We start from the raw sequence: 9,878 nt of genomic DNA on the forward strand, positions 1-9,878 counted from the left end.
TCAAATATCATATCCGCTTAATGTGTCTACAACCTAATTACTTAAAACTACACTATTTAATTCATTCATATCATGTGCATATTGGTCATTATGCTCATACAACCGACATAACAATTTATTTTCATTATTAGAATCATACATTTCATCAAGTAATACAGATACAAAGAGATTTTCTTTCTGAGAAGACCGTTAGTATTGGCTGGCTGGCAGGCAGGCAGGCAGGCATTTGAGGGTTATTATTTCGCCTGTTGATTGGGGGGAGGGTTGATGTGTTAGGGGGTTTTCGGTTAGGTGTGGTGGTGGTGATTGGTGGTGGTGGTGATTGGTGGTGATTGGTGGTGAGTAGTGGTGAGTAGTGGTGGTGGTGGTGGTGGTGGTGGTGGTGGTGGTAGTAGTAGGTGGGAGGGGGGGGGGGGGAAGGGGAATGATGGTCTGTGGATTCCTTCTCCGTACCCCTTACATATAAGCAAAAACATGCCTTCCTGTGGGTATAGAAACATTAACACAAATTATATCAGTAACTGATATTGTAGCCTTTTAAACAGAAAAGATTTGTACATACAAATACTTTTAAATTATCATTTATTTGTGGAAATGGCATTTACGTCATTAAATTGATACCTCAGCATCAAGTGTCCTGCAGTGGTCCAGTGGTAAAGTGTATATAAGTGATGCGTATTCTTGGAGTTGCGAGTTCAAACCCGGATTAAGCTATATATATATATATATATATATATATATATATATATATATATATATATATATATATATATATATATATATATATATATATATATATATATATATACAACATGTTTTGTTTTGGTTGTTTGTTTTTGTATAAAGCCTCACACACTATATTAAGCGAGTTTGTTTTAAACATGACATACATATTAATTCATTTTACCAGGCCTTATTCCACACAACTCCGTGAATTTCCCGTGGAGCCAGCCAGCCAGCCAGCCAGCCAGCCAGCCAGCCAGCCAGCCAGCCATTCAAACAAAAACAAACGAAACAAAACAAAACAAAACAAAAAACATTATTGCCAACAGCATTTGGTGTTCCCAGGCGGTCACCCATCCAAGTACTAACCAAACCCAACGTTGCTTAACTTCGCTGATCGGACGAGAAGCGGTGTTCTCAACGTGGTATGGCCGTTGGCATGAGACTGCCTACACATTGTGGCTAATAACCAACTCTTTTTAGTCATCACGGCAGGATACGGACCTTCTTGTGGTGTCTTAATGGTAATTGTATCCTAACATATTTTTGTCTCCTTGGCATGGATATTTAACATCGTTTATTCAGTCTTGGGTTTATGTTCTTTCGCCATTTACAGACATTTTACATCTACCTACTTCCTCAGCCTACCCTGCCAATTTCTAATGAATTTGTGGATTTTCTTTTGTAATACATACATGTGTGTGCTCATCTGCTCTTCAGTTTTTATGATATTTGTCTCATCTGTCCTGCTTTATGATACTTTTACAAAGAACATGAACAAATGCTTCTATTTTAGAGAAGATATGGGATCCAGGTTTCGGAGCCGTAAAACCAACCGTCGTGATTGGTGGACGAGTTGCCAGGTTGCAGCTTCTGTACCGTGCCGGCACATAAATAGGTTCGGCTCAAGCGGCGGCAGCATCATTCCCCCGTGACTGTCTGAGCGTCTCTCATCACCTTGGTTATCTCATCATCATCATGGTAGAAGCAAAGCCTACCAAGAAGGCTGCGGCTGCTGCTGCTGTGGTGGCCACCACCAGGAAACCTCGCGTCCAGGTTGCTCACCCGAAAACTAGTCAAATGGTTCTAGCCGCGGTCGCAGCACTCAAAGACCGTAAGGGCTCGTCTCTACAAGCAATCAAGAAGTACGTTGTTGCCAACAACAAAGTCGAGGCTGCCAAGATCGCCATTTACATCCGAAGATTTCTCAAGAAAGCAGTGGCTGACGGCATTCTTGTTCAGACCAAGGGAAGTGGAGCTAGTGGATCATTCAAGCTGGCCGTAGCAGAGAAGAGGGCCGTTCTAACTCCCAAGAAAGCCACCACAACCAAGAAACCATCTACAGCAGCAAAGAAGGCCGTGGTAACTCCCAAGAAAGCCGCCACAAGCAACAAACCACCTACAGCCTTGAAAAAGAAGCAGCAGCAGCAGCTTGTTGTTGGGAACAAAAAGCCCAAAATAAAGAGAGCTTCAAAATCTCCCAAACCACCCAAGGCAAAGAAAGCTGTCAAGAAAACAACAAAGGCAAAATAAACGACGACATGCAAGCAGCATGAATACACATGACAATAAACATCCAGGCCTCCCCCCTCAGTGGAGGGGCCTCATATGATTCCAAAAAGAGTTTAGTTTTGTAGACAAATAAATCATTACTTTTGGGGTAGATTTACTCTGTATATATATATATATATATATATATATATATATATATATATATATATATATATATATATATATATATATATATATATATATATATACACATACATGGGTGAGGTGATATGGTACCAAAGTTTTGGGTGAGGTGATTGACATTTACACAAGATAAAACACGAACCAATGGGAATAAAAACATAAGAATGGAAGTAACTGCAGAAGGCCTATTGGCCCATAACACAAGCACTTCCTCTTGATGCTTCTATATTGGTTCGGAGTCTTGAAGCTATAATATATATATATATATATATATATATATATATATATATATATATATATATATATATATATATATATATATATATATATATATATATATATATATATATATATATATATATATATATATATATATATATATATGCACACAAAACTAAATAGTCTTGTTAGACAAATTGCCCCTATTAGAGGCAAGTTGACTAACAAGCCGAATGACTGCAATTGTTTTGAATTTGAGTTAAATCTAACATAGAAATGTAATCAAACCTAACCTAACCTATGCTAACCCAAGCTAAGCTAACCTAACCTAACCTAAGCTAACCCAAGCTAAGCTAAGCTAACCTAACCTAACCTAAGCTAAGCTAACCTAACCTAACCTAACCCAGCAATTCATGATCTTAATATAATACTGTTAATTGGATAAACCAATTTGGAAAGAAATGTTCGAAAATAACAAAATTAACTGTGCTTGTTAGGAAAATTGGGCCTTGCATACTTGTCCCAATAGTGTGGTTCTCGCTTTTAGGTACGACATAAACGTATACCTAAGTTGAGAGAGAAAAAGATTCGCACTCAAACATGCATATCGATTGCCAGTCCTGAATTCTGGGTAGATATTCGTGTCCTCCCTTTTCATTTACCATCATTTGGATACTATCAAAACAGCTCTGAGAAGGATAAAATGAATAAAACGGGTAGCTCACTCATGTAAAAAGGAAGAGTTGGGAAAGATCTCTCTCTCTCTCTCTCTCTCCCTCACCCCCCCCCCCCACCACCACCAATGATCCTGCTCTGCTAGTATATAACGGAACAAACCTTCCCCCCCCCCCCCCACCCCTCCCTCCCCAATCAGAGTCCCTTTAAGCATGCGAGGATAAAAAATAGATTTCATAAGACCCAATGTGCTAGCTGATATCAAAACAATTTATGTTATCGTCTATTAAGCCCTTCAGTAAAAAAGTATAGGGACCTAATTAGGTCCCGTTTTGAGGTGGTGGTGGGTGGAATCGATGGATTAGCCAAGCTCTTATCCGCCGAATCCGTAGAGGGTACGACCCTGGCGCTTCAGAGCGTACACCACGTCCATGGCAGTGACGGTCTTCCTCTTGGCGTGTTCCGTGTAGGTTACAGCATCACGGATGACGTTCTCGAGGAACACCTTCAGGACGCCACGGGTCTCTTCGTAGATGAGACCCGAAATACGCTTCACGCCGCCACGACGAGCTAAGCGACGAATAGCGGGCTTGGTGATGCCCTGGATGTTGTCACGTAGCACCTTACGATGACGCTTGGCGCCACCCTTTCCGAGTCCCTTGCCTCCCTTGCCGCGTCCAGTCATGGTGTTGAAGTTGTGTGAATAATAAAATTTCGGCACGATTTCCCCAGACTATATCCCGTCAAGCGGACGTACTTGTAGCATGGCAACTCCTAACTCCTGCCTGTCCTTACTTTATGCTTGTACTCGAGCAGAAACACGGCTTTCTCACAACGCTTTCAAAACTGCAGTTGCCTACTCGTCTGTTTCACGTCTCTGTGAAATGACTTTTGCACAAATCCAAAAAATAGAGCAAAATCAGCGATAATAGTGTTTGAGGTGAGCTGCCTGTTGGCTGCAGCCAGAGGAAGGAGGGGAGGGGCAACGGGGTGACGTAGGCGAGTCGAGCAGCCAATGGCGCTCGAGCAAGCGCCTCGAGACGGCGTATATAAGCAAAAATTTTTCGGCGCCGGCCATCACAAACCACAGTTGTTCACCATGGCTCGCACCAAGCAGACTGCTCGCAAGTCCACGGGAGGCAAGGCTCCTCGTAAGCAGCTGGCCACCAAGGCAGCACGCAAATCTGCTCCTGCCACAGGGGGCGTGAAGAAGCCTCACCGTTACAGGCCCGGAACGGTCGCCCTGCGTGAGATCCGTCGTTACCAGAAGAGCACAGAGTTGCTCATCAGGAAACTTCCCTTCCAGCGTCTGGTGCGCGAGATTGCCCAGGACTTCAAGACCGATCTTCGCTTCCAGTCGTCTGCCGTCATGGCTTTACAGGAGGCATCCGAGGCTTACCTGGTCGGTCTCTTCGAGGACACTAACCTCTGTGCCATCCACGCCAAGCGTGTCACCATCATGCCAAAGGACATTCAGCTTGCTCGCCGTATCCGTGGAGAGCGTGCATAAGCTAAAACGACCACCCTAGTATACACCAAACTCGGCCCTTCTCAGGGCCAAAATATCCTTCTAAGGAGATTTCAGACATTCCTAGCATCAGTCATATGAATTAACCTTCATCTATACATATAATAAATAAATAAATACAATAATTTAGGTGGCATACATACACTGTACACGTGATATCAATAAATCAAGTCATTTGTAGTACAACCTGTCCTCTTACAAACAAAACGCCGTCGCTTTTCATTCTTATGCACTGCCAAGGATCCTCCCCCCCCCCCTCCAAAAAAAAAAAAAAAAAAAAATTGTCATACTGTACTAGAAATAAAAGCAGCTTGTATAAGTGACATACTGTCCTGTCCTGTTTTATTCTGTTTTTGGTCCTCTGGCTTAATCTGTTAAGTTAGGAGATGACATTTTAAATTAACCGTTTTCTTGACATTTTCAAACCTTAAGAGGGTGGCCTGCATAGTAATCCTAATGTGGAACATAACAATGAATCTCTAATCTCTAGAAAAAAGATACCGAGTGTTTATATGTGTGTTGAGAGAGAGAGAGAGAGAGAGAGAGAGAGAGAGAGAGAGAGAGAGAGAGAGAGAGAGAGAGAGAGAGAGAGAGAGACATGCAGAGACAGAGACAGAGACAGACAGACAGACAGACAGAGACTGAGAGAGAGAAACACACACAGACAGTTTCATAAATATTCTCATTTTATAGCTATTTGCTTTCAGTGACAGAGGTTTTTGTTATAATAGTATTGGTGTCTAACACTCACAATCTCTTTAGAAATTAAAGTGTGGCTCCAATGGAGCCGAGTTTGTTGGTTTGAGGCCAAGCCACCACCACAGGGCAGTAAGTAAGCCGTTTACTTGGAGGAGGTGTACTTGGTGACGGCCTTAGTGCCCTCAGAGACGGCGTGCTTGGCCAGTTCTCCGGGCAACAGGAGCCTTACAGCCGTCTGGATCTCCCGACTGGTAATGGTGGAACGCTTGTTGTAGTGGGCCAGGCGAGAAGCCTCGGCGGCGATGCGCTCGAAGATGTCGTTCACGAACGAGTTCATGATCGACATGGCTTTGGAAGAGATACCAGTGTCGGGGTGGACCTGCTTCAGCACTTTGTAGATGTAGATGCTGTAGCTCTCCTTCCTCCTGCGCTTCTTTTTCTTATCGCCCTTGGCAATGGCCTTCTGGGCCTTTCCGGCCTTCTTGGCAGCCTTTCCAGATGCCTTGGGTGGCATGATGATGCTCGTGCTGGCTGGCGTTGCGATACAATAATGAACTTTTGCGCGAGTCGAGCTTTCCTTTTATATCCCGCTCGCGACTCAGCTCAGAGCGGGTCGCGTGGCGGAGCGCGCTGATTGGTCAGTGGCGGACTCCCTTGATCCTGAGCGGGGTATATAACACGAAGCTCGATCTGCGGGCCGGCATAAAACACCACAAACCCACAACAGCAGCAGCAATGTCAGGACGCGGCAAGGGAGGCAAAGTGAAGGGCAAGTCAAAGTCTCGCTCCAGCAGGGCCGGACTTCAGTTCCCCGTGGGCAGAATTCACCGTCTGCTGCGTAAAGGCAACTACGCCGAACGCGTCGGTGCTGGCGCTCCTGTCTACCTGGCAGCCGTCATGGAATACCTCGCTGCCGAAGTTCTGGAGCTCGCCGGTAACGCCGCACGTGACAACAAGAAGACCCGTATCATCCCACGTCACTTGCAGTTGGCCATCCGCAACGACGAAGAACTCAACAAACTTCTGTCTGGCGTAACCATTGCACAGGGAGGTGTTCTTCCAAACATTCAGGCAGTTCTTTTGCCAAAGAAGACAGAGAAGAAGTAAGCACTTCTGCCACCCACCACGACAAATACCATAACCAGGCTCCATCCGGAGCCACACACACTTTAATAGAGAGATTCAAGTAGACAATCAACTTTCAAACATTAATAATAACATTTATATTGATTTCATTTGGAATGTGTACATAACAAACAAACAAAACAAAATTATAGGGGATATTCAGCATCACTTGGAATATTAACCAATCATATAAATCCAATATATATTTTATATTTTACTTTAAGCGAGGAATTCATATTCTATCAATTTTTAATCATACAAATGAACAAAAGCAATTCTTCACTAGACGTAATGAATGAATAAATGATCAAGGTTTTAATGTGTTTCATGAATAAATATATATATATATATATATATATATATATATATATATATATATATATATATATATATATATATATATATATATAATATAATATAATATAATATATTATAATACTTGTGAACCAGAATATGTTTGAGCAGCAGCGATCGTGCCATTGGCCGAAGTGCAACAATTCAAATAATTTAAAGGGCCTGCTCGGGTATATAAGAGAGGCTGGGAGACTGGGGCCGGTGGTGGGTGATGGGTGATGAGTGATGGTGTGGTGTGGTGTGGTGTTGTTAAGAGTTGATTTACGGCCAGCCAGCCAGCTGCAGCCAAGGCAGGGCAGGGCAAGGCAAGGCAAGGCAAGGCAAGGCAAGGCAAGGCAAGGCAAGGCAAGGCAAGGCAAGGCAAGGCAAGGCAAGGCAATAACAGGACAGGACAGGCAAGGCAAGGCAAGCAGGCGGGCGGGCAGGCGGGCGGGCGGGCGGGCAGCCAGCCAGCCAGCCAGCCAGCCAGCCAGGCAGGCAGGCAGGCAGGCAGGCAGGCAGGCAGGCAGGCAGGCTGGCAGGCAGGCAGGCAGGCAGGCAGGCAGGCAGGCAGGCAGGCAGGCAGCCAGCCAGCCAGCCAGCCAGCCAGCCAGCCAGCCAGCCAGGCAGGCAGGCAGGCAGCCAGCCAGCCAGCCAGCCAGCCAGCCAGCCAGCCAGCCAGCCAGCCAGCCAGCCAGCCAGCCAGCCACTCCCACTTTGTATTTATATGCATTCAATTTATATTCAAACATTATATATGTTAAGGGCCTAGTTTTAGTGTTTATTTTAAAAATGACAAACATCGAGTCGTTTTACCAGTCCTTTAGCGTTAACGGTGATGCATTTTAAAACTGAACAGAAATCACCTTTTCTGGATATATCAAATATCGAATCCGCTTAATGTGCCTACAATTCAATCATTCAAAAAATACATAATTTACATCATGCCTTTTCATAGAACAGACAATAAGATTTGAGACAATAAGAACTTTAGTTTTATAACTAAAGTTGCACAATTATACCAACTCTATGGTGGCTGGGTGGTAAGGTGTGTGGCTGGTGTTTTGGAAGTCGCGAGTTCAAACGACCCAATGGGAGTACTTTTTTTTTTTTTATGCCATACAATCTTCCTAGTACTATTATGTAGGTTTGTGTGTGTGTGTTTTTATTCATTCTTTGGTTTTATAGATGACATACATATTGACTCCTTTTACCGGTCCTTAATTAGGCTCTGGGGAAGCAATGGTGGTGGTGGTGGTGCATTTAAAACTAAACCAAAAATCACCAGTTCTGGACGCGTCAAATATCATATCCGCTTAATGTGTCTACAACCTAATTACTTAAAACTACACTATTTAATTCATTCATATCATGTGCATATTGGTCATTATGCTCATACAACCGACATAACAATTTATTTTCATTATTAGAATCATACATTTCATCAAGTAATACAGATACAAAGAGATTTTCTTTCTGAGAAGACCGTTAGTATTGGCTGGCTGGCAGGCAGGCAGGCAGGCAGGCAGGCATTTGAGGGTTATTATTTCGCCTGTTGATTGGGGGGAGGGTTGATGTGTTAGGGGGTTTTCGGTTAGGTGTGGTGGTGGTGATTGGTGGTGGTGGTGATTGGTGGTGATTGGTGGTGAGTAGTGGTGAGTAGTGGTGGTGGTGGTGGTGGTGGTGGTGGTGGTGGTAGTAGTAGGTGGGAGGGGGGGGGGGGGGGGGGGGGAAGGGGAATGATGGTCTGTGGATTCCTTCTCCGTACCCCTTACATATAAGCAAAAACATGCCTTCCTGTGGGTATAGAAACATTAACACAAATTATATCAGTAACTGATATTGTAGCCTTTTAAACAGAAAAGATTTGTACATACAAATACTTTTAAATTATCATTTATTTGTGGAAATGGCATTTACGTCATTAAATTGATACCTCAGCATCAAGTGTCCTGCAGTGGTCCAGTGGTAAAGTGTATATAAGTGATGCGTATTCTTGGAGTTGCGAGTTCAAACCCGGATTAAGCTATATATATATATATATATATATATATATATATATATATATATATATATATATATATATATATATATATATATATATATATATATATATATATATATATATATACAACATGTTTTGTTTTGGTTGTTTGTTTTTGTATAAAGCCTCACACACTATATTAAGCGAGTTTGTTTTAAACATGACATACATATTAATTCATTTTACCAGGCCTTATTCCACACAACTCCGTGAATTTCCCGTGGAGCCAGCCAGCCAGCCAGCCAGCCAGCCAGCCAGCCAGCCAGCCAGCCATTCAAACAAAAACAAACGAAACAAAACAAAACAAAACAAAAAACATTATTGCCAACAGCATTTGGTGTTCCCAGGCGGTCACCCATCCAAGTACTAACCAAACCCAACGTTGCTTAACTTCGCTGATCGGACGAGAAGCGGTGTTCTCAACGTGGTATGGCCGTTGGCATGAGACTGCCTACACATTGTGGCTAATAACCAACTCTTTTTAGTCATCACGGCAGGATACGGACCTTCTTGTGGTGTCTTAATGGTAATTGTATCCTAACATATTTTTGTCTCCTTGGCATGGATATTTAACATCGTTTATTCAGTCTTGGGTTTATGTTCTTTCGCCATTTACAGACATTTTACATCTACCTACTTCCTCAGCCTACCCTGCCAATTTCTAATGAATTTGTGGATTTTCTTTTGTAATACATACATGTGTGTGCTCATCTGCTCTTCAGTTTTTATGATATTTGTCTCATCTGTCCTGCTTTATGATACTTTTACAAAGAACATGAACAAATGCTTCTATTTTAGAGAAGATATGGGATCCAGGTTTCGGAGCCGTAAAACCAA

The 9,878-nt window shown here is 43.0% G+C and overlaps 2 non-coding genes across 2 annotated transcripts; both read right to left on the reverse strand.

Moving 5' to 3' along the window:
- Positions 1 to 1,043: 1,043 nt before the first annotated feature.
- LOC138361859 (5S ribosomal RNA) lies at positions 1,044 to 1,162 on the reverse strand. The gene has a single exon (XR_011227231.1). It is a non-coding gene; the product is annotated as a 5S ribosomal RNA (ribosomal RNA).
- Positions 1,163 to 9,363: 8,201 nt separating this feature from the next.
- LOC138361860 (5S ribosomal RNA) lies at positions 9,364 to 9,482 on the reverse strand. The gene has a single exon (XR_011227232.1). It is a non-coding gene; the product is annotated as a 5S ribosomal RNA (ribosomal RNA).
- Positions 9,483 to 9,878: the final 396 nt, after the last annotated feature.

Source organism: Procambarus clarkii, unplaced genomic scaffold (assembly GCF_040958095.1).
Source record: "Procambarus clarkii isolate CNS0578487 unplaced genomic scaffold, FALCON_Pclarkii_2.0 HiC_scaffold_919, whole genome shotgun sequence".
NCBI classification, from domain to species: domain Eukaryota; kingdom Metazoa; phylum Arthropoda; class Malacostraca; order Decapoda; family Cambaridae; genus Procambarus; species Procambarus clarkii.